This window comes from Capsicum annuum, chromosome 11 (genome assembly GCF_002878395.1).
Source record: "Capsicum annuum cultivar UCD-10X-F1 chromosome 11, UCD10Xv1.1, whole genome shotgun sequence".
NCBI lineage: Eukaryota > Viridiplantae > Streptophyta > Magnoliopsida > Solanales > Solanaceae > Capsicum > Capsicum annuum.
In genome coordinates this window covers 46,112,571-46,136,752 of record NC_061121.1, presented here as the reverse complement: position 1 = coordinate 46,136,752, position 24,182 = coordinate 46,112,571, and positions in this window count along the sequence as shown.

Genomic DNA, 24,182 nt, shown 5'->3' with positions numbered 1-24,182 from the left:
AGAAATTACCATCAATCTTTCAGAATTAAATTATTAAGGTATGTCAAGTGTTCATTCAAGGGTCCTTTCCACCCTTGGAGTTCAAGAATCTATTTTTAAAACCTCAAGTGTACTGATTACATGAATTTCATGTTGGGTTTGATTATATTCATGATTATAATGATTAATTGGGTTTCTAATCCATGTTTTGTTACAAGTTTAAGGTGGAGTTATTTGATATATGTATAGAATCATGTAAATCCATGCTTAAATCTTACAATTATAAATGAGGATTTGAATTATGGTGCCCATATGTGGTCGGTGTCATGTGCATGGATTATGTTTGCCAAGTGTTTGATAAATTGCTCATGTAAACAAAGAAAAAAGGAAAACAATCATGTCATTTTAGCTTATGTGCAAGTTATATCATGCAAGTGTTTGATGAAATATCTCTATGAATGAGTTATTATTAAGTGCATATGGTTATGCCTTTCAAGTTGATGTTATGATTTATTTCTCATGCTATCGAGTCCTGGGGGTATATAATATCCAAAAACTTAGCTGTTTACCTAAAGATGTGGTAGTTATAGAACAGTCTCAGTAGTGTCACGAACAATAGCCTCAGTAATCAGTCACTGTTATAGTTCAGTATTCAGTTCAGACCTTAGTAAATCCAGCTCTTCAACAAAACTCTGTAGTATTCCATCAGTTAATAGAATTCATTAGTACTCTATCAGTTAACGGAACTTAGTGAACTCAGTTTAGTTCAGTTGGATAGTACGATCAGTAATAGTTCAGTCTAGCCTAGTATAGTTTAGAAATTAGTCCAGTATCTATCGGTTAGGAGTAGGATTCAGCACCGAGCAAACCCAGGGATGGGGGCATTCCTGCTAGCAGAGGGTTTGACCCTTAGTATCAGTCCCTACATTACAGAACTACATAGCCAGTGTAGGTTGAGATATCTTCCTACCTGACTAGGGTTGATATATCTCATACAAGTTTTCTTTCCAGTGAGGGTTGATGAAAGAGCTATCTATTAGAGAGGATTAACTCACATCTTGTCTTTACCCATGGTACGATACTGGCACCCTTCCAACTGGGGTTATAAGTTGGACCTCAATCTATTCTGAAAGAGGCTTGTCATTTAGATGATTACCTTCCACAGTCTCAGTTTTAGTTTCAGTCTCAATATAAAACTCAGTTTAGTTCTACAGAATCATGACTGTTAGATATAGTTATTCAGTTCAGTATGAAACTCCGCATAGTTCCACAGAATTAGGATTATCAGCTACAGTCATTTAACTATCAGTTATACAATATCAGTAAACTCAAATATCAGTAAGTCAGAACTCAATATCCAGTGTTTCATGACCTCAGTTACAGTTTACGTATTTCATGCATGTACTCTTAATCAGTCCTACTCATGTTATTCAGTCAGTATTGTTCATGCATATAAACCCATGCATCTCAGCCTACCTCACTTAGCATACCAGTATATTCAATGTATTGACGCATACCTTTTTTTTGAGCTATGATGTCTTATATCCTAGGTTTAGATGCACGGGCTCTTGATCATACTTTGCAGCTCGATCCATCAGCAGCATATTCGTGGTAAGTCCTTATTGTTTGAGGACAGATTTATTATTACAATATTTTATTACTCAGTTTATTTCAGTAGTCAAAGTTAGTTGGGGACTTGTCCCATCAACTTCTTGTTCAGATAGTAAAGGCTTTTCAGACTAGAGTATTTATAGATAAATATTCAGTTTTGGTATGGATGTACCGTACTTAGTATTTACTTACAGTTTTGAACCTTATGACAGATTTTCACCTAATTTTCTCATAATTATAGTATTATTATTTAGTTATTGCAGCAGGTACCAGTCATGGGTTAGCTTGTGGTCTTTCAGGATTATGAGCACCATGTAGTATCCGGGATACAGATTTGGGGCGTTACAAACTTGGTATCAGATCCTAAGGTTCAACAAAGTCCTAGGAAGTCTAAAAGCCCCATCTAGTAGAGTCTTGTGCATGGGTGTGTAGTGTGCCACACTTATGTAAAAGAGGTTATTAGATGTTTTAGGAAAAGTTTCCCTTCTTTCAGTAATTATGTCGTACGGGTGAGCACAAGCTCAATTTAAACTCTCTGTCTAGTGCAAGTTTCTCTTCCATTTATAGAATATGCCTCTAAAGAGGACTATGGAAAGAGAAATGTGAGACCAACCAGCACCTCATCTCGTCCAGCCAGATCCCCAATAGCTCTTTCTGGACTGAAGAGGAGGATACACGTTGAATTTAGAGTAGCTTTCACTACCCTAGCTCATTTTGTGATAGCCCAGAATGAATTCCCAGCTGCCATTTTGGCCAACCCAGTGGCCAATACTACTAAATCCAGGATTTGGGACTTTACCTGAATGAATCCTCCATCTTTTACCGGGTCAAAGTCAGATGAGGACCCACATGAATTTCTTGATCAGGTATAGAAGGTTACAGATATTATGGCAGTGATAGCTAGTGAGAGTGCCGAGTTAGCTACATATCAATTATAGGATATGGATCACTCATGGTTCAAACAGTGGAAAACAGAGAGGCCCACAGATGCAAGGCCCATCGAATAGGAGAAATTTACTATTACTTTTCTGGATAGGTTCATCCCACTAGAGTTGAGGAAGTGAAGGTTTTGGAATTTATAAATTTGAAGCAGGGCAACATGACGGTACAAGAGTATTCTTTTAAGTTTACTCAATTATCCAGATACGCTCCTCATGTGGTAGCAGATAGCAGATCTAAGATGAGTTAGTTTGTGTCTGGCGTGTCTAATAGTGTGGTCAAGGAGTATAGGGCCATAATGTTGATGAAGGAGATGGACATATCCCAGCTCATGGTCCATTCTAGTAGATAGAGAAGGCTAAGAATAAAGATAAGGAGATGGAGAACAAGAGAGCTAGAACTGGTAGCTTTAACTTCACCCAGCCTAAGTCAGAGGGTAGTAATCATTCTTTGTTCTACCTAAAATCCTTAGTCCCAGCTTCGTCCTTAACAAGTGCTCTCATGTCAAAATTTAGAGACGATAATAGAGATAGGGCATCAGACCCTAAACCCTAGGGTAGTGTTAGTAGTGCCCGAACAAATCCTTTCTGCTAGAAGTGTTGTAGAAATTATCAAAGTATCTATAGAGCAGGCAGTGACGTATGTTTTAGATGTAGAAAACCAGGCCACAGAGTCAGATAGTGTCCTCAGGTGGGTTCGCAGAGTTAGCATACCGTCCCCTAGCTCAGTCTGATCACCCGAATCAGTAGGGTGCCACTTCCAGTGCCACCTGTGGGGAATGCACAAATAGACTCTATGATCTTCAGTCCTAACAGGATCAGGAAAGTTATCTTGATGTGGTCACTGGTACGTTACAAATTTATCATTTACATATTTATGTGTTGCTAGATCCAAGAACTTCTTTGTCTTTTGTAACTCTTTATATAGCTGTTGACATCAAAGTCAATCCTAAAATTCTAGCAGAGCCTTTCTCAGTCTCTACCCCAGTGGGTAAATCTATCATAACTTGGTGAGTATACAGGAACTATCTAGTTATGGTATCTCAAAAAGTCACTTCAGCATAATTAGTTGAATTAGTGATGACCAATTTTGATATCATTCTGGGCATGGATTGGCTTCATTCCTGCTATGCCTCAGTCAACTACAGAAATTGAATTTTCCAATTTTAGTTCCTGAATAAGCCCATCCTAGAGTGGAGGGGTAGTAATTCAGCACTTAGGGGTCAGCTTGTTTCCTACCTTAGGGCCAGGAAAATGATATCTAAGGGATGTGTCTACCATATCATTAAAGTCAAGACTCTAGATAAAAAACCCCTACTCTTGAGTCAATATTAGTAGCATGTGAATTCCTAAACGTGTTTTCGTAAGATCTTCCTAGAGTTCCTCTTGAAAGGGAAATTGACTCCAGAATAAACCTTCTTCAAGATACTCAACCCATATCTATTCCTCTACATAGAATGACACCTATAGAACTTAGAGAATTAAAAGAACAGCTGAAAGATCTCCTATATAAGGTATTTATCAGACCTAGTGTGTCCCCATGGGGTGCACCAATTCTATTCATGCATAAGAAAGATGTTTCTCTCAGAATGTGTGTAGACCACCGTCAGTTAAATAAAGTCATGGTAAAGAACACGTATTCACTTCCCAGAATCAATGACTTATTTGACCAACTTCAGGGTGCCAGTTTCTTTTTTAAGATAGACCTCAGATCAGGCTATCATCAGCTCAGAGTCAGAGAATGTGACATTTTAAAAATAAGTTTTAGAACTCGGTATGGTTACTTCAAATTCTTAGTCATGTCATTTGGTCTTACTAATACCCCAACAGTTTTCATGGACTTGATGAACCGTGTGTTCAAGCAGTACTTGGACATGTTCATCATTTCTTCGTAGATGACATCCTTGTCTACTCTAAAGTGAGCATGATCATACAGACCATTTCAGAATAGTATTACAGGCTCTTAGAAACCATCAACTATTTGCCAAATTAAGTAAGTATGAATTTTGGATAAGGTCAGTAGCCTTTCTCGGCCATGCCATTTTCAGTGATGGCATTATAGTTGATCCCCAAAAGACTGAAGTAGTGAGAAATTGACCCAAACCTATCTCTCCATCAGATATCTAGAGTTTATTGGGTTTGGCTTGCTATATGGATGGTTTGTTGAGAGATTTTTGTCAATTGCATCCCCTATGTCCAGAGTGACTTAGAAGAAGGTCAAATTTCAGTGGTTAGATTCTTGTGAGAAGAGTTTTCAGAAGTTGAAGACCCGACTTATTACAGCTTAAGTTTTGACTCTACTAGATGGTTCAAATGGATTTGTGGTATATTGTGATGCTTCCAGGGTTGGTTTGGGGTGTGTTTTGATACAGAGAGCTAAGGTCATAGCCTATGTCTCTAGACAACTTAAGACCTATAAAAATAACTATCCAACTCATGATCTTGAGTTAGCAGTAGTAGTATTTGCCTTAAAGATTTGGATGTACTACTTGTATGGTGTGCACATCGATGTGTTCACTGACTATAAGAGCCTACAGTATGTGTTTGCTCAGAAAGACCTAAACCTCTATCAGAGAAGGTGGTTGGAGTTGTTGAAAAGCTACGACATGAGCCTCTTGTATCATTCGGGTAAAGCCAATATAGTGGCTGATGCTGTTAGTAGGATGTCTATGGTTAGTGTTGCTCATGTGGAAGATGGTAAGAAGATGTTAGCTCAGGAAGTTCATCAGCTTGCCCGACTGGGTGTACGCTTAGTTAATTCAGCAGAAGATAACGTAAGGGTGCAGAGTAGTTCAAAATCATATCTGGTTTTCGAGGTAAAGGAAAAGTAGGATAGGGATCCCAACCTAGTTAAATTGAAAAAATCATTCAGAGATCAGAAGATAAAGGTTTTCTCCCAAGGAGGAGATGGTGTATTCGTTTTTAGGGTCAGCTATACGTGCTAGGTATAGATGACCTGAGACAGTGGATTCTTGCAGAAATACATGGTGCGTGTTACTCTATTCATCCAAGGCCACTAAGATGTACCATTATTTTTGGGAGATCTACTGATAGAGTAGAATAAAGAGAAATATTGCAGAGTTTGTAGCCAAAGCTCAATATTTCAGCAGGTTAAGATTGAGAATCAAAATCCTAGTGGGGCTATATAGGAGTTTAGTATTCCTTCTTAGAAGTGGGAAGAAGTGAACATAGATTTTTTGATGGGTTTGCCTCGTACTCGTCATCAGCACGATTTAATTTGGGTCATTGTAGACTGGATGACCAAATCAACTCATTTCCTACAAATCCATACCTCTTATTCAATTGATGACTATGCTAAGCTCTATGTCAGAGAGTTGGTTAGATTACATAAAGTTCTATTGTCCATTATCTTAGATAGAGGTACGCAGTTTATCTCTCATTTCTGGAAAGCCTTCCAAAAAGGTCTTGGTACCCAAGTCCAACTTAGTACAACTTTTCATCCTCAAATAAATGGTCAAGCATAAAGGGCCATTCAAACTTTAGAGGATATACTACAAACGTGTGGGATAGACTTTAAAGGTTTTTGGGATGACCAGTTAACTTTGATTGAGTTTGCATATAACAACAACTATCATTCTATTATTCAGATGACTCCGTTTGAGGAGATTTATGGTAGGAGATGCAGGTCTCCCATTGGTTTATTTAAAGTGGGAGAGGCCACAGTGGTAGGGCTTGACTTAGTGTTTGATGCCTTAAAGATGGTTCAGCTGATCAGGGAAAGGCTTAAGACAGCTAAGAGTCGACAGAAATCATATGAAAATATCCGAGTGTGATATTGGTGATTATGTATATTTGAGGATATCTTCTATGAAAGGAGTGAAGAGTTTTGGCAAGAAGGGGAAACTCAGTCCCCGATATATCGGTCCTTACCAAATGCTCAGCTATTTCGGAAAGGTAGCTTACGAGCTTGAGTTACCTTTAGATTTAGCTTCAGTCCATCCAGTGTTCCATGTCTCCTTACTAAAGAAATACATAGGTGACCCAGTAGTTGTAGTCCCTGTAGGGAATATAGACATTTAGAACAACCTCTTTTATGAGGAGATTCTAGTCGAAATCCTTGATTATCAAATTCGCAGACTGAGGAACAAAGAAGTCCCTTTAGTCAAAGTTCTTTGGCAAAATCAGTCCGTTGAGGAAGCTACTAGGAAAGCAGAAACAGATATGCAGACCAAGTATCCTCACCTCTTCTCCACAAACTCAGACTCATCCTAAGGTAACAGTTTTTCCTTGAACTTACTAAATTCCATGCTTAGATTTACCTTATTGACTTGGTATCAGTTACCATAGTATTTTCAGTTATGTATTCATGCATCAGATATGCATTTCAGCATGAGAAACTCAACTTATCAGCAATTCCAGTCATGCATTCACAAATTTTGTTCAGCCAAGTACTCATGTATTAGATATGCATGTCCAGTATGAAATTTTAGTGTTTTAGTAGTGTCAGTCATGAAATAATGTTACAGTTGTGAACGTCCTGTATCTAAATTCAGTCTATCAGTATTCTCAGCTCAGTCATCCTCATTTAAGGATGAATGTTCCCAAGGGGGATATATTGTAAGACCCCGCAAAATCCTAAGCTTAATTCAGACCTTTAAAGCTTGTTAAGGGTTCCTAGACTTAGAAAATTTTAGCTAAGTATTTAGACTTTGTGTTATTTTAGCGTTCGTAGGTTGGTGACTCTATTTCACAACCCTTAGGACCTTAAAGTAATGATTTTTAGGCTGAATCATGATTAAGAATATCAGTGGGTGTTCCCAGAAAAGTTTCAGATTTTTTGAACTTCATTTAGATCACATTTGAAAGTTTAAACCAGTGGATCTATGTAATCTCGATGTGCCGCATCTCCTATCACGTCGATGAATTTCTTCCTCCAGCTCCCAGTACAAATTCTAGTGAACTGACATGGAATCGATGCGGCGCATTGGCCATCGTGTCGATGCCAATGATGCGGCACATCGATCTGTGCATCGCTAGGTCAGTTTTTAGTCATTAAAAAATTGTATTCTCAGGGGGTAATTGGGTCTTTCTCCCACATCTATCAACCCAAAACACAAAATTAAACCTTTCTAAGAGCAAAAACTATTCATTCTTCACAAGTTTCTCTCAAGAACAAACCCTAGGAGATTTCAAATTCAATTCAAGGCTCAAGAAATTACCATCAATCTTTCAAAATTTAATTGTTAAGGTATGTCAAGTGTTCATTCAAGAGTCCTTTCCACCCTTGGAGTTCAAGAATCTATTTTTAAAGCCTCAAGTTTATTGATTACATGAATTTCATGTTGGGTTTGATTATATTCATAATTATAATGATTAATTGCACTTCTAATCCATGTTTGGTTACAAGTTTTATGTGGAGTTATTTGATATATGTATAGAATTATGTAAATCCATGCTAAACTCTTGAAATTGTAAATGGGGATTTAAATTATGGTGCCCATATGTGGTTAGTGTCATGTGCATGGATTATGTCTTCAAGTGCTTGATAAATTGCTCATGTAACAAAGAAAAAGGGATAACAATTATGTAATGTCAGCTTAAGTGCAAGTTATATCATGCAAGTGTTAGATGTAATGTCTCTATAAATGAGTTATGATCAAGTGCATATGGTTATGCCTTTCAAGTTGATGCTATGATTTATTTCTCATGCTATCGAGTCCTAGGGGTATCCAATACCTGAAAACTTAGCTGTTTACCTAGAGCTGTGGTAGTTATAGAATAGTCTCAGTAGTTCTATAAGCAGTAGCCTCAGTAATTAGTCATAATTATAGTTCAGTATTCAGTTCAGACCTCAGTAAATCCAACTCGTTAATGGAACTCTGTAGTATTCCATCAGTTAATAGAATTTAGTAGTACTCCATCAGTTAATGAAACACAGTGAACTCAGTTCATTTCAGTTAGATAGTACGATCAGTAATAGTTTAGTCCTGCCTAGTACAGTTTAGATATCAGTCCAGTGTCTATTTAGTTGGAAGTAGGATTCAGTATTGAGCGAACCCAAGGATGGGGGCATTCCTGCCAGCATTAGTAGTAGTCTTTGTGTTATAGAACTATGTAACAAACATAGGTTGAGATATCTTCCTGCCAGACTAGGGTTGATGTAACGCCCTGAGTCTGTACCCTGGATGCTACACGACGTTAATAATCTCAAAGGACCACTAGCTAACCCATGATTGGTACCTGCTGTGAGCACTGAATAATAAAGATACTGAAATAACAGAATAAGGAAGTAAATATGGAAACTACCATAATGTTCAAATTTGAAACAACACTGTATACGGAAATCTAAATACTGGAAAATAGCTATCTGGAAATACTCTAGTCTGATAAGCCTCTAAACTGTCTGAAATAAGGAGTCGATGGGACAAGTCCCCTACCAACTCCAACTGAATACTAAAATAATTGAAATGCTAAAAAAATAATCATGTCCTCTAATTATGATGACTCACCACTATGCTGTCTGCTGAGAAGCTGCACTACTGAGGATTCTCTGGGACCCGTGCGTCTGAATCTATGATATAAGACATTATAGTGTAAAAAGCATGGGTCAATATTTTGAATATGCTAGTATGCTTAGTAAGGTAGGCTATACTGCATGGGTTCATGATGCATGAACAATACTAATTGAATAATGTGAGTATGACTGAATGAGAGTACATGCATGAATACGTAGACTGTAACTGAGATCGTGGTAATACTGAATACTGAGTTTGAATACTGATTTACTGATAATTGAGTTTACTAATACTATATTATTGATAATTGACTGACTGTATTTGACAGTTCTAAATCTATAGGACTGAACTGAATTCTATACTGAGACTGAATCTAAAACTGAGACTATGGGAGGTAATCATCTAATTGACATACCCCTTTCTAAATAGATTAAAGTCCAACCAGTAACCCTAGTTGAAAGGGTGTTAGTACCACACCATGGGTAAATAAAACTGAAGAGATACCCTCATCTGGAAGGTACTCTAATGAGAACGGTGGAACCCTCAAATGAGAGGTTAAAATACCTCATCAACCCTCGACTGGCAGGTTTGATGTCTCGACCTACGCTAGCTACGTAGTTTTGGAATACAAGGATTACTTTTAAGAATTACACCCTTTACTGGCAGGTGAGTACCCATCCTTGGATTCACCCGGTGCTAAATCCTACTCTCAACTGAATAGACACTAAACTGATTTCCTATTTTGTACTAGGCTTGATAGAACTGTTACTAACTATATTGTTTGACTGAATTGGACTGAGTTTGCTGAATTTCGTTGACTGATGGAATACTACTGAATCTTGCTAACTGATTGAGTTTGTCGGCGACTGAACTAAAGACCGAACTGGCTGGATTAGACTGAGTTTACTGAGTTTTCCTAAATTCTAAAACTGACTAAAGGTACCACTGATCGTGACCTGACTGAGGCTATTCTGTAATTGACACTAGCTCTAGGTATATAGCTAAATTTCCAGGTATTAAATACCCCAGGACTCGATAGCGTAATGATTAAAGCATAACATAAATCTTGAAGGCACAACAATGGCCACAGGTTCATAATTCACTTTCTAAGGCATTTCATCAAATACTTGTAAATCTTGAACTTGTACATGTATAGGGATGTATTCTATCAAGTCATAAGTACACTAACAATGCATATAGGAATTTTAGCAAACACATGGGAGGCATCAAATTATACTTGGGCATGAATAATAATTCAATACATCATGGCTACATTAATAACTTAAATTTCAAAGATTTCAACCCACATGCTAACATAAATTCATGAAATTCATTAAAGACATCATCTTGGAAATCACAAAACAAGATTAACATAAATACAAACAACCCACAACATGGAAATCATGATTTAATATTTAAAAAAAAGATTTCTGGAACTCAAGGGTAAAAGAGCCCCTTGGATGAACAGTTCACATACCTTTATTGAAAACCCTAATGCTTGTTCTTGAGAGAGTTTGAGAGAAAGTGAGTATATTCTGGTGAATGAGGGCTTAATTTTGTGTTTTTGGGTGAATAAGGGTGGGGAAATTAACCCATTTACCCCCATAACCTGTAACTGAAATTTGCTGAAAAGGGCTGCCCCTCGCATTGGGACCCCTACTTAGGTTGATACCTATCATGATGCAACCCCTAGATGGGTTGACTGGGCCTCTCGACGCGGGGCCATCACGGCTCCTCACTATTTTTAGCATCCAAACTTGTCCTTACGCTAGTAAAAAAACCTGAAACTCACATGAGATGGCCTACAAGTGACCCTGATTATGAATCAATTTAAAAATTGACAAAATAAGGTCGAGAAGTTTGTGAACTAGGATTTCCAAACTACGAAGGCTAAAATGACTCTAAGTATAAATACTTAGCTAAATTTTCTAAGTCTAGGACCCTTAGTAGGCTTTAAAGGACTAAGTCAAGCTTAAAATTTTGTGGGGTCTTATGGTTAATATATCTTATATGAGTTTTCCTGCTAGCAAGGGTTGACAAAAGATCTTCCTGTCAGAGAGGGTTAACTCACAGCTTGTCTTTAACTATGTCATAGTACGACACCCTTCCAACTGGGGTTACAGGTTGGACCCCAATCTATCTAGAAAGGGGCATATCGATTAGATGATTACCTCCCACAGTTTCAGTGTCAGTTTCAATCTCAGTATTGAACTTATTTTAATTCTACATAATCATGACAGTTTCATAGAATCAGGACTATCAGCTATAGTCATTCAACTATCAGTTATACAATATCAGTAAACTCAGATATCAGTAAATCAATAATTAAGAACTCAGTATCCAGTGTCATCATGACCTCAGTTACAATTTACGTATCTTATGCATATACTCTTATTCAGTTATACTCATGTCAGTCAATATTGTTTATGCATATGAACCCATGCATCTCAGACTACCTCACTTAGCATACCAGTACATTCAAAGTACTGATGCATACCTTTCTTTTTATGATGTCTTATATCATAGGTTCAGATGCATGGGCTCCTGATCATACTTAGAGGCCCGATCCATCAGTAGCATACTAGTGGCGAGTTCTCATTATTAGAGGATAGATTTATTATTACAGTATTTTAGTACTCAGTTTATTTCAGTAGTCGGAGTTAGTTGGGGATCTGTCCCATCAATTTTTTGTTAAGACAGTTGAGGCTTTTCAGACTAGAGTATTTATAGACAGATGTTCAATTTTTGTATGGATGTGCCGTACTTAGTATTTACTTAAGTTTTGAACCTTATGGCAGATTTTTGCCTAATTTCTGCATAATTACATTATTGCTATTCAATTATTATAGCAGGTACCAGTCATGGGTTAGCTTGTAGTCCTTTGGGACTATGAACACCGTGTAGCGTCCAGGGTACAGACTCGAGGTGTTACATACTCTTAGAATTCGCACTTTCTAGTTGATTCCTTCCATTAAATATTTAGGAGACACATTTTCTTATTCCTGATAATTCAAGCGGCATTTGTAGGGAGACACATTTCCTTATCTGGGTAATTTAAGTGACATTTTTAAGGAGATGTATTTCCTTATTTGGGTAATTCAAGCGACATTTGTAAGGAGACGTATTTTCTTGGGTAATTCAAGTGGCATTTGTAAGGAGATGCATTTCCTTATTTGGGTAATTCAAGTGACATTTGTAAGGAGACATATTTCCTTGTTTGGATAATTTAAGTGGCATTTGTAAGAAGATGCATTTCCTTATTTAGGTAATTCAAGTGGTATTTGTAAGGAGACACACTTCCTTGATTGGGTAATTCACATTTTACTTGTTAGGTGATGCGCTTCCTAACTTAAGTCTTGACTCCTAGGAAATATACTTTCTAGTCGAGTCATTCCCCTTGACTCATAGAAGATGTACTTTCTACTCGAGTCATTCCCCTTGACTCCTAGAAGACGTACTTTCTAGTCGAGTCATTCCCGTTGACTCCTAGAAAATGCACTTTCTAGTCGAGATATTGCACTTAAACCTTAAGAGATGCACTTCCTTGTCAGTTTTCATTTGTCAGGTGACACACTTTCTAACTTAAACCTTTATATCTAGAAGACAGACTTTCTAGTCAGAATTACTCACTTTAATTCTTAGGAGATGCACTTTCTAGTCTTGGTCATTTAATTTTACTCTCAAGAGATGCATTTCTTAGTCAGAGTCTTGATTCATCATTGTAACATGCAAGTATTTATGATTGTATTTGACATTTGGAAAGTTTTCTGATGATAAATTGGGGTAAAAATTTAATTCATGTTATTGAAAGCACCAGTTAGGACATTTTTGAAAAAATGAGACTTTATTTGTTGAAAAGTGAGATTTCTATCATAACCTTTGTTTGGCATAATTTTCTTTCTAGTTTTGATATGATTTCAGAAGCCCACCTGAAGAACAGTATGAATAAATGAAAAGTCAAGAAACAAGGTGAAGAAATTAAAAATCAACAGATTGAAGGAATAGCAAGTCAAGAGCCCGCTTGGAGAACAGGGTGAAGAGATTGAAAGCCAACTAACAAGGTAATGAAATTGCAAGTCGGAGCTCGCTTAGAGAACAGGGTAAAGAGATTGAAATCTAACCAACAAGGTAATGAAATTTCAAGTCGGGAGCTCGCCCAAAGAATAGAGTAAGGAAATTGCAAGTCAGGAGCCTGTCTAGAGAATAGAGATGAAATAGCAAATCAAGAGCTACGGAAAGCTGTATAGATAGGACTCTTGTAATTTTATTCATGTTTTTAACTTGTAATTTATTTTTGATATAATGATAGAGCCGCGGACTATAACCTCAATGAGGACTCACTCAACTCTCCAACTCGGTATAGTTCTTTCTTTTCAATCCTTGAACCACAGGTGACTTGTTCCCCACATAACTTAGGATGGGGAGGATTTCCAAAATGAAGACTCAGTTGTGTCTGTCCTTTGTTTTCTTCCTTTTGAATAATGGTCGAGTCAAAATTCTGTCTGTTGCCTACTTTTTTGTCTGAAAACACTTTGTGTTTACACCCAAATAGGGGCATGATGTAGATACGTAATTTTTTCCCTCCCCAAAATCATTTTTTACCATTTTTTACCTCGCCTTACCACACACTTTCACCCATGTGATAAGTTACCAAATAACAAAATCATAACAATTCATAACAAACTTTTAACACCTCATCCTAACAAAAATAACAACCTACTATAACAACTTTGACACATCATACCTAACAAAAATAACAACCTACTATAACAACTTTGACACATCATACCTCTGCCCTTACCTCCACATCACTACCCCTACCCCTACCCCTACCATATACCCCCTACTCGTGTACCCCCTGCCCCTTTGAGAATATATATACACAAACTCATCTTTATCAAAAGGAGGAGGAAGCTCACAGGAATACACTAGACACATGTATATACTCCTCTGTTTTCCATTCACTGGAGAATAACCATAAAACACAGCAACACACATCTCATATACTCCATTTTTTCCATTAAATACTAATTACATATTCTTACATATTAACACACTCTCAGATTATACACACATAATTTCCATTCTAGAGAACATGATATATACAAACAATTTAGCTCAATGAAAAAGGTATAATAGACACTTATCACTCATAAACACCCCAATACAACTCACAAAAAGGACACACACTCATACTACTATCAAAAAATGCATGCAAACATTCACATAGTCACCAAAAAATGCATGCATACATACGCTGAAGGGTAAAAATGGAGTAAAATTGAGTGGTTTAGTTGAGAGAGACCATGGATTTGCAAAAGAGAGAGAGGGATAAAGGAGAATTGATCGAAAAAGGAGGTGAAAAAAATTGATGGGTCGTTTTGAGTTTCTTGGTGAACAAATCCTCGCCGAATCTTTTCACCCAATAAGAAATCGACTCCACCAGCAGGAGACTGGCAAAACCCAACCAAAATCTAGTAGCGGCTGCCCTATTTTAGTTCTCGTTTTAACTAAGTTCATCTTAAATTATGAACGGGCTTCTCGATTTTCATAATTCCAATTTTATTTTGCTCGATATTTTTCTTCAAAACTATTTGGGTTGTAATTCCTTGATACCAATTTGAGTTGTTCGTTGTTAAGGCTTTTCGTTTGAGGATTTCAAGTTCGGGCTTTATTAACTCATTATTATTGATGAAAACCAGTTATTTTAAAGTCCAAATTCCTAACTCTACTCTTTTTATTATCTTAATTTGTTTGATGATCTGATCTGGTGATATGTTTGAATGAGTTTTTAATTTTTATGATTATCATTGTTTGATTGGTTGATTGTATGTTGAAATTGGTTAATCATCGGGATGTGAATGGAAAAATCGATAAAAGGGTGGATATTACTTAGTTTAAATCATTGAATCATTGTCTGATTTGAAATAGACACTAATTTTGTTAAACTCGATAGTGTTATGTGTTAGGCCGAGCTGGGTAGGAAAATGGTAGGTTCAGGTAGGCAAATTTAGAACTTGTGGATTGTGGAATGTTTGGAATATTTGTTGAATGGTTTTGTTTACTGCATTTTGATAAATTGTATACATTTAGTCGGGGGCTACTTCGAGGCCATTTGTATTTATTTGTTGGGGAATGCTCTGACGTATTATGTTGGTGAAAGATGATCGCGATTAAGGCCTGAGGCATCGAGTAAAGCATAGTTAGGATAGTTTAGGTTTCATTTCAGTATTTTCATTTTTGGTCTGTAATAAATTGGACTAGACATTATTTTTTTAGATTTTTGACTATTTTGGTTGTTTGTTCTTCTTGTTGTGTGTTTTATGTGGTTTTTGCATTTCATAGTGTTGTACTAGCTGATATATTCCACGAAGCGATAGTTGTAGAATCATGGGATCAAGGGGTGCCTAACACCTTCCCTTCGGTCAACAGAATTCCTTTGCTGGAATCTCTATTTGTGGATCAGTTTTTAGAGACAAAATATTTTGAAAAAGAATTTCCAAAGGTGTCTTGGCACACCTGATTTATGCTAGGTGGGGACTCTGAGTTTAAATGTAAATAATTCTTTTTGAAATAAATTTTTATTTTTCATCACTTAATAATAAAAATCTTTTCAAACTAAAAAATCATATCATTTGGGTAAAAAAAGGGTTGTGACACTAGTTGCATCAGAATACCCAGCTGTTACAACAGGTGACACATCTCTTGCGTAGCTTCTTCTTCATGGAGTAGATTAGAAGGCTAGGTGAGGAAATACCTTATACATGTACCAATTATGCATATCTTTTATAGTCTTAAAGTCTTGGGCAAAAAATGTATGCATAGTGTAATGTTTTGCATATTGCCTGGAATTCATGGTCTTTCACAGAGCAGTCTTGTCTTTGGTACCAAGTTCCGTGTATATGTCTTACCTTTTTCAATGGCCCCTGATCTTCAACAACTTTTAGAGTGGGAGGAGTTGCAATTTTTTTTGTTTTTTGATTGGAGAGTATTTGTTTAATTGCTTTTTTCTTCTTCCTAACCACCACTGTAGGTGTGTATGACTCCCTCACCTTGTTGGATGATATGACATCCCTTTTGGATTTCAATTCCTTGATAGTTTTAGTGATAGAATCTACTTTTTCAAAAAGTTTATCCTGTCTGTCCTTGCACACTTTGTATTTACAATGAGAACATGAGGGTGAAGAGAGGTGAAAAGGACCACTATAAGGGTGAGAGGGATCGGTGTAGGGGTGAGAGGGACCTGTGTAAGGGTGAGAGGGACCTGTGTAAGGGTGAGATGGACTTGTGAAAGGGGTGCTTTTAAATATTTTTATTTTTTCTTGAGCATCAACATGCTTATCATCTTCTGACTCGACCCGCTTTTGTGAAATATATATCTCATATTTTGATCCGACCCGCTTTTGTGAAATATATATCTCATCTTCTAACCCGACTCGCTTATTTATGGATATTAGTAGCGTGCTTACTTATATTGAACCCCTTGATAAATATCCTGCCTCCGCCACTGTTTATGTTGATAATTATATTCACAATGTTGATTTCTTTTCCTTTAACTCTCAAAGTTTGATTTTTCAATTCCCTTATTCACTCAAAGAAGATACGTTATTTTCTTACAAATTTAAAATATTAAAATTGTGAGATTTAAACAAGTACTTACATGCTTGTATTGAAATTCATATTAGAAAAATAAGATGTTATAGTAATATTTTGAGTATTAAATAATCATTTTTTCAACATCAAATTATATTAGCTTTATACTTATTTAAATATAAATATCAATAAAGACAATGGCATAGAAGATGGAATCTTAACTTCACCAAAGATTTTTGGTTGATTTAGTTGATTCGTAGGTGAAAAAATATGGTTGTTACAAAGAAGAAAGAGGAGTGAACTGACAGAACGATTTTTTGAATTTAATTTTACCTTGTATGTAGATATGAATTAAAAAGATAACAAATTTTTAAAATTTAGCTCAACTACCTATGGTAACCACCAAACAATAAATTCAAATAACTACTCCCATAAAATTAGCCTACTTTTTTCAATATAAACTGATATTTGAATAGTTGATAGATTTTATAAATAAAAACTACATTTTGTAAATAAAAGATAATACCAGTATGTTTTACCAACATGGATTGTGGTGCAGTGGATGGAACTGCTCCACCATTAACCCAGAGGTCGAGGGTTTGACCCTGGATATGGAGAAAACTCTGTTGGGAGTGCTGCCACCATAATGGGCCCTGCAACACGCGATCCGGATTAGGTGGGCTCCAATGCAGGCACCGGATACCGATGGAAAACAAAAAAAATACCAGTATATTTTATAATATTGTCTCTTAAATAGTTGTATATTTATATGATTTTTTTCTACTAGATATTACTGGAATGGGCCCAATAATTTAAAATGAATTGACACTTTTAATTTGCGCGCAATTCGAAAAACTTCACCTGTAGGGAAAAAATTGTTTACTACAGTAATCTTTTTTAATTAAATGCCTTGAAAAGAAATGCATAGCTTTTTAATGAATTTTCGGTCATTTAAAACTCTACTTATTTAAATACTCCCACCGTTTTATTTTTCTTTGGCTCTATATAGTCATGTTCTATTTAATTCCATAATTTTAATTATTTAGGATTATATTAAGCTTTAGTGGAAGATGTTTCCCAACCTTATATGTGATTTTAGAGTTTTGAGTGAATTTTTAGAAATCAACGTAATGGATCAAATTAAACTAAATCAGACCAATTATAAGATTTATTTAATTAAAATTATAGATTAAGTAAGTCTTAGGTTTACAAAAATAAATCAAAAAAATATTACAGTGATCGAATAAATTTGTATGAGTAAAGTGTGTTTTACAGATAAAGTATGAAATACTGAAGCATTAAAATTTTCATTTTGAATTTCAGGTGATGGAAATGATTACAAGACAACAAATAACTAACACCCAAAGTTTCTTCAAAACCTATGTTACTCCTATTAAAACTAAAATAATTTTAGCATTGATAACTAAAAAGAGTAGTATAATTAATAAAATATGAGATTCTAGGAAATTATTTTAGTAAATTAACTTTATTAATTATATTTAAAAATTTAAGTTTGAATATTTTAATATTTATAAAATACTTAATAATAAAGGTAATATTAGACAAAAATAATAAATCTTTCTTAATTTGTTAAAACAAATAACTAAAAGGAGAAAAATATTTTTCTATAAGAGTCGAATAAAAAATAAAATTTATTTGCTTTATATATTTAATTATAATTAATTAATATGAATTATCATCATATATATATATATATATATATATATTGGAAAGGTCGGTGGGGCCATCATATCCTCAATTAATAGTATTTCTATTTCCATGGCAAATTATGTAGTTAAATTGAAAAAGACGGACCATTTTTAAGACATGATTTGTAATTAATTGAAAAATGTGGACTTTTTTCTAAGGCTTTTAATGTGGTTCAAATAATGGTAACGTCCAAGCTACACCTCCACTCTGAAGATGATATGGTCGCTGTTAAATATAGTAACCCAACAAAGGTTGGGATCGAATTTCAAGGGAAGCTCTCAGTTATTGTAATCAATAGACAGAACTGGAAAAGTAAATTGGGGGGGGGGGGGGAGTTTGAGTATCAATATTAAACTAGTAACAAATATCAACTTCGGTTGTAATCAGTTATGAGTAAACACTAGGATTGTGTTCTCCCTAGCTTCTTAAATCTGTAGGCTTATCGTGCTTTGTTGAACCAACCAGATACCTTGCATGCAGAGTCGATAAGTTACGTACCTTCTACAATCTTTGGGACGAGCAGAAGGATTTCATCCTTTACCTTTTGAATCTCAGGATGATGACTTACTAACCCTTACCTTGATCCTAGTTAACTATTACCTTTTAAGTCTCTAGTTATTACATGAAATCTAACCATCGTACTTAGATAAAACCTAGAAGCCTGGACCAACAATTAAACTCCAAATTTCTGTTATCATTATGTTTTCCTAGTCGCTACTCCTCTTTTGGAGTAAATAGCAATAATCTAGGTGGGATCCTAATGTCTGCACCCATTAAGAAAACTATTATATTAAAGATAAAGCAATGCATGCATTGGTATCGGTTCAGAACAACAATAGCACTTTTTCTACTTCGTCAATCTGCCAGGGTTTACATAACCCTAGCTAAGGGTTTTCATAACCCTAGCTAAGGGTTTTTAGCTGCTCATGCTTGTGAAGTAATCAACAATATTCATGATTGAAAGCATAGATGAAATCATAATAATAAGAAGTAGAAAACCCAAAACCATAATTGAATTAATCAGCTGAAGTTAATACAAGAGAATCCTAAGATCAAAATCGAATCTCAGAATCAAAATATGTTTGTAAGTATCAAGAGTACGTAACTTCTACTAAAAAATACATAATGGGTATTTATAGTACATGAGAAAACCCTAAAATCAAAGCTCGAACTAAATAGGAGAAAAAGGGTCAGTGGCTACTTGTCGTCCCTACTTGCGCCCTGACCCTGGGCACAGGTAGTACTTGCGGCCTGCAGAGTAGGTGCAAGTGGTGACCGCAAGTGCCTGGACCAAGAAATCTTACAGGTTAGCTCTTGGAATTTTGGACTTCTGACACATGCTTTGCTCGTTTACGGTCCATATGTACTACATGTAGTCTGCATGTTAACAAAGTGGCGAAAGTCATCTTTTCAGTTCTTCTTCAATTTTTGCACATGGTTTGATCACGAACAAGCCGAAAAGTGTCCCCAACATCCATAATTGCTCTGATAAGTATCCAAAAATACCTTTTTCATATTTTTCATGAACTTAGCATCCAAAATATGATTTATTGTAAAATATACCCAAAACGCATCATATCTAATAAAATAACTTCAGAAACTTGCATATTTTTATAGTTTTAAGAATTGAAAGTACTATATTTCTAAAACACATCAACACCCTCAACATAGAACATTTGCATATCCTCAGGTAACAAAACACAACAAAACAAAAACGATGCTTAACTAGGAGAATCTAAGATACTCAAGGCAGTCAATCAACACTTTAAGCTCAAAGCACACACCCTCTTCAATCTCACTTTTCAAATCCAACTATGTATGAATATGAAGCACAACAATGTGATACAATGGGATCAGTATATATCATTACATTATCAATAGAAAACCACACATATATACAAGTTACACTATCCAAAACAAGCAAATAGCTAACAATATGACTTAATTGCCCTCACAACAAAGAAGTCCCAACTTACTCATATGAAATAATGGATGTCAATGCAAGGACAACCAATAGACACTCACACTCAAAAGAGAAGTTCCAATTAATGTGAATCAAATACCATAGGCTTGTCCTTATTTGCTTAAACTTTAGTATTCAAACAGTCAAGTTAGGATCACTATAGGACTTTTTTCAGTTTGTAATGTAGGCTTGGGGGACGGTGTGGTACATACAGACATCTTAAGTGACTAATCCTCCTTGGAACTACACTAACTTTGGGGTCTCACTTATTAGCCAATTTTCTTTTATTCCACCCTTGGAACTACACTAACTTTCGGGTCTCACTTATTAGCCAATTTTCTTTTATTCCACCCTTATTTCTTCTTTTTATTCTTTATTGCACATTTAGGTTGGGTGTGGTCTTTTATTCTTTCTTATTTATTTTTTCACAATTTTTTTCTTTTTTTTCCTTTTCTACCACACCCAGCTCTACTAACTTTTTCTCTTATTTTACCCTTTTACATACCCACTTTACACTACACACCCCTATGATAGCCACCATCAACTTAGGTGTTTTGCTTGAGTTGAGGTGCATAATGTACAAGGATGACCAGGGCTACAATAGGTTCAATGTAACACAAATAGGAAGGTGAATGGTAAAACAAGAAAAATAATCTATAAGTTCTAAACAGGGATCAAGGGATAAAATTCACACATGGAAGGTCATTTAGGCTAAAAGTGGACAAAAATAAAAAATGACTTATGATCCTTTCCTAACTGACTATCTTTCAACCTAGGCAAGACTAACTAGGCAAGTTTGGAATTCAAAACACAAGGGGAACTACATAGCATCTCATACACGCATGGTATAGAGTCAATATTACAAATTACTACCTATATGGTTCATGCAATTATTAGCAAGTGATTATCATGTCCCTAACTCTAATGTCTTAATAATATCCACAATGTTCACACATATATAGATTCACACAGTTTTAAAACATAAAATTTTGGAGGGGGTATCATTTTCTCAAAAATCCATAAAAACATGATAACTATCTAAATACTTAAAAATCTCCTAATCACACAAAACATATCACAATAAAAAATAAAATACAATACAATACAAATTAACCTAGACATACTGGTTCTACAATCACAGGAAAAAAGAACGACAACAAAACCCGCAATGGCTATGTTTCATCCCACCCTTAACTAAAAAATTGTGCATTGTTCTCAATTAAAAAATAATACAAAATAAAGAAAAGTGAGAACATACCTGGAACGCACTAAGCGCCTGTGTCATGAGCATCCCCAGATGGAGGCATATTAGTTGCCGGAGGCGGTGGTAGTGGAGGTGCACTACTAGATGATGCACCTGTTGCAACCTCTATATGCCTCTGCCTATCTACAAATATAGAATCTATCAAATTATGTCTGCTCTTTTTAACAACCTGGTCCTATGGCATATCAGGATCCTACAAGTCTATAATATGACCTCTCTTAGGACCTCTTCATCATTCTTCATGAAGAAATCAAAATATCTAGGTCTGCAGCGAGGTGATATATGGACCATTAGGGGTATGACTGAAGGACTGACTGCTACATAGCTCTCAGCTCATAATATATCCATCTCCTCCCTCATCTAGGATAGATCTGGTACATCTATCTTTTTAAATTAGGCTGCAACCCATCTTTTAAACTTATGAAAATGCATTTATAAATCATCATGTAGCTCATACAGGGAAATTCTCTGTATGGACTCCCATCTAGCCTCTGCCATCTCAATTTTAGTCTAAACCCCTAAAATTATTTGCTAATATAGGGTAGTCATCTCGGTCTTAACAATCGACAATCGAGCATAAGTGGCCCCTAACTATCTACTAAGCTCTGCAAGAACTCTCGAGATATAGTAATCATACCTGTAGTAGGAACTGTAGTAGATGGGAGAGTATCGGCTCTAAGGTTAAAGCCATGGATGATGAAGATATAACTAGTGTCCCTTTGCCCTGAGTAGTCAAATTTGAAGCCTCTCTCTGCTCCTTATCTCAATATTAACACTAACCCTCACATCACCTCTATGTGCATCATCAGGCTCTATAGAAGCTGATGGATCCTCAGTGTAGGCTCAAGGTACTGAAATATGCTCTTTAAATCTCCTAGGAAGGTGTGGCCATGCCAGATCCTTCATACTCTTTATCTGCATAGTAGCCATCGCAAGTACCCTCTCATCTATTCTCGGTATCTCAAGTACTCTAGCCTTGTCACATAGTCTCAAAGTCATGTAAGGGAATGGAATATTAGTCATCTCCTCAAATGCTCTGTTATGTATCTCACGCCGTAGGATGACTGCAAAATCAATTGCATATCAAACTATCATACTAACAACCAGGGCTGCTCCCTTCCAAGTTAACAAATTATCTGAAGCAGTAGGGAATAGTCAATATCTAACCAACAACCACCAAAACTTGGCCTCAAAGGTCAAGTTGCCCTTCTTGATCACACCATGACCCTCAATCCATGGGGTAGCATCACCTAAAGGTGAATATAGCTAGTTATCCACCTAGCCATATCAACTCTCTTTCGTCTATACTCAGGCTCCCACATAATGTGTCTATAATGGATGACTCTCACCTTGTAGTCATACTCAGTTATGGATGTAGGAGTAATACAATCTGGGCTAAAAATAACCCGGCGGATAGTCTCTACTGAAAGATCAACTTTGACCCCTCTCATAAGTGTATGATCAAGTTGTGGCTGCTCTATGTGCCTCATCAGGACTAGAAATCTGAGCATAGTAAGAAATACTATAGATTTATATGATGTATAAAAATCATGTACAATAACTGGGCTATAAGAACCGAGTGGTCTAGTCATCCACTCTTACTGGTAACGATTAAAGGCAACCCACAACTATGGTACTCTGCTAAGCCCAGATAGATCAATCCAACGCTTCTCATAAATAATCCTCTTAGGTTGTCCGTCCTCCATAATATGACTATCCCTATCAAATATCTCCCGTATTATAAGACCCCGCAAAATCCTAAGCTTAACTCAGTCCCTAAAATCTTTCTAAGGGGTCCTAGACTTAGAAAATTCTAGCTAAGTATTCAGACTTAGTATTATTTTGGCCTTCATAAGTTGGAAATTCTATTTCAAGACCTCTACGACCTTAAAATGCCAATCTTTAGGTTGATTCATGATCAGGAATGTCAGTAGGTGTTCCCGGATGAGTTTTAAATTTTTTGGACCTCATTTAGACCATGTTCAAATGACCAAAATAGTAAGTCAACGAGATCTCAATGTGTCACTTCGTCCATTGCTTTGACAGATAATTTTTCCCTCAACTCAGTGTAATTTCCAGTGAAACAGACTCAAAGCGACACGTCGTCCATCGCGTCGATCCCATCGATATGGCGCGTTGGTCTACACATTGACAGTTCAATTTTTATTTATTAGAAACTGTGTCCATAGGGGTATTTGAGTCTTTTGCCACATCCTTAAGCCCCTAAAAACATGAAATGTAGCCCTCTGTTTGCAACATACACTCATTATTTAACAAATTTCTCAAGAAGAAAAACCCTAGGTGATTGAATTTCAAATTCAAGGCTCAAGATTCCACCATTAATCTTCAAGAATTTAGCAACCAAGGTATATGAAGTATTCATCCAAGGGTTCCTTCTACCCTTGGAGTCCAAGAAACTCTTTTAAACTTCAAGTAGTTCGAATTTATGACTTCCATGATTGGAATTAAACTGTATTCATGATTATTATTTGAATAGATTTCTATTTCATGATTTCTTATACGTTTCATGTAAAATTGGTTATTATGTGTGTAGATTCATATGAATCTATGTTAATCCCCTTGAATTGTGAAATTGAAAGTGAATCATGATGCCCTCTTATTATGTGCATATACTATACTCACCAAGT